This window comes from Octopus bimaculoides, chromosome 24 (genome assembly GCF_001194135.2).
Source record: "Octopus bimaculoides isolate UCB-OBI-ISO-001 chromosome 24, ASM119413v2, whole genome shotgun sequence".
Classification (NCBI taxonomy): Eukaryota; Metazoa; Mollusca; class Cephalopoda; order Octopoda; family Octopodidae; genus Octopus; species Octopus bimaculoides.
Window position 1 is genome coordinate 1,885,173 of NC_069004.1, and position 2,660 is coordinate 1,887,832.

At 37.3% G+C, this 2,660-nt stretch overlaps 1 protein-coding gene across 4 annotated transcripts in view; it reads left to right on the forward strand.

Annotated features, from left to right (window-relative positions):
• Positions 1-2,660, forward strand: part of LOC106875898 (uncharacterized) — an 80,862-nt gene that overhangs the window by 19,956 nt on the left and 58,246 nt on the right. The gene's annotated exons all lie outside the window — the stretch shown is intronic.

The following is a 2,660-nucleotide window of genomic DNA, read 5'->3' on the forward strand; positions in this document are numbered from 1 at the left end:
TCTCTCTCTCTCTCTCTCTCTCTCTCTATCTCTATCTCTCTCTCTCTCTCTATCTGTTTACAGATCTCTCCATCTTCACATCTCCTGCTGACCTTCTCATTATCTCCTTCTCATTCGTTCTCTTCCGCATCATACAAACACACTTCGATTCTCTCATGCTCTTGTTCCATTTAGTTCCAGTTCATTGACACACACACACACACACACACACACACACCTGCACCCGTGTGCATACTTATACATTCCCACATGCACACAAAGACGCATTCACATGCGCACACATTCTCTGTTTCACGTATCCCATATGTTTATACTTGTTCCAGTTACCTCACTCAACCCATTATAAAGATCAGTCAGACTTCCCTCACATCTTACATTAGGAAAGAATACACTCACGAGACTTGGGAGTTGACCCAAGTCCAATGTAAAATAAACTTGCTCCAATATGTCCCAGACTCACAAGGAACTCCTCGACCCATTTTGTGGGCTGCAGGTTATTTGTTGCCAATCCTTGATGTAGAGGTTCTGTAAGTCGTAAATCATACTGACAGCGTTATGTGATAAAAAATGATTAACGCCGAAGCTTTGGATAAAAATTATGAAATTGCCAGTGTTGGTAGCTGATGAAGAATAATGCTGATTGTCATTTAACAATGCACGTACATGAGTAAATATTTCATCCAAACAGAAAGATATTGCTTTGAAAAAGAGAAATTGGAATTGACTAGTTTACCCCATACAGTGAATATATTGTGGTATTACACTTGCTATTCTTAATTAAGTATCCATCTGAGTTTAATAGCGATTCGTGCAAAAACTAATAGAAAAAAAAATTATGTGTATTAAAGAGGTCAGTTTTGCCTCTTATTGCTCTGCTATTCATTAAAATAAATGCTAATATTAGATGGGATTGATACAATTAACTTCAGCTCTTCTTCGTTAAAAGTTAACTTAATGTCTAATCAAATGAATTCATTAATATTGGATCGTACCAGTTGTTTTGGCTGTTTATTATTATATTCGCTTATTAGACGGGTTTTGGTTGGCAATGGCTTTCTATTGACATTGTGAGCGGGCAGCAATGAGTTTGGCTAACTGTTTTGGAATATTTAGCTTCAGCACTGAATATTCACAGTTGAAATTCTGCCAGGATTCATTTGGTCTTTTGTCTCTTCAAGGTCAATTAACCCTTTTGTTGCCATATTTCTGTGGAAATACACTGCTTTTATTTCAGTGAATTCTGAAAATACAAACGTACTTCAACCCATGATATTTTCGGTTCTGCCTTTTTTTGACTTTACATTTTTTTTTCTTTTTCTTTTTCAAGAAATTAGCGGGAAAAATAAATCTCAGTTTCAGTTGATTTATCCAACTTTACCTCATTCTCAATGACACATATTTAAAAGCATTAAAAATTAAAAGAAAACACCTAAAGATTAATTCTGGAGTGGAAAATCAAACAAAATATGTGAAAATATATAAAAACCATTTGGTGGGATTTGAATTCCTGGTGCAGAGATTTGTTTTATTTACTGCAAGACATTCTATCCAATTTCTAACCACTCACCAGATTTGCCTCCATACAGTCTCAGGTTCCACTTCATGGTACGTCGACATGTGTCTTTCTACTGTAGCCTGAGAGACTAACCAAAGCTTTGTGAGTGGATTAGCTGAATGGAAACCAACAGAAGTGCATCATACGTGTGAAAGCACATCGCCTAGGGTTGCACTCATGATCTCTAGATTGTGGTTTTGGTTCTCAGACTGGGCAGTGCTTTGTGTTCTTGAGCAAAACACTTCATTTTACATTTCTCTGTGAATGGGAGAGAGGCAAAGTCATTGGCATGTCAGCAGAAATGCTTTATGGTATATCTCCCAGCTCTTTACATTCTGAGTTCAAATCCCACCTGCCTGTAGACTGGGTAGGTTTTTCCTCTTAATTATCTTTCTCTCCTCCTCTGCTCCCTAATTTCTATCTACCTGTGACTTTCCCTCTGCTTCTTATGTATACAAACTTTAAAAAGAGAGGTAGCTCTTCATCCATAAGTTAAAAAAAAACAAAAAAACAACCAAATGCTTGACATTTCCTAATCCAATCAAAGGTATCAGCCCCTTTGATGTTTTTTCTAGAACACCTGGTGGCCCAAAGGCCAACAGTCAGTAAAGGCCAGTAGAATTTTAAGTGTGAGGCGTGGAAATGCAACTAAACAAACACCTGCAGTGAGGCTTGAACTTCTGATCCAATAACTTACAGTGAAATGCTTTACTCACCTGACCATTTAACACACACACACACATTGCTTTGGGTAGTTTAATTACAATGAAAGAGATGAAGGGGTACATTTGTCCGTTTGTGCTCCACAGTCTGTGTGAGGTTTATTGAAATATCGAATCTCACATCTACCTACAGTAGAGGTCAAGTTTCCATATCTTTCTAACTCTCCCTCATAACCATGGGGAAGAAGTAGAATAAAGTCTTTAAATCTTCGGGTATCAATAAAATGGTTTACCTGACACATTACTAAGTTGTCAAACATTGATCTTCTTTGTGTCGTTTTTATTCTTTTATTTTGCTTTCTTTGTGATCGACTTTTCTTTCATTCTTTCTTTAGTCCCTCCTCCTCTCTTTCTCTCTCTCTCTCTCTCTCTCTCTCTCTCTC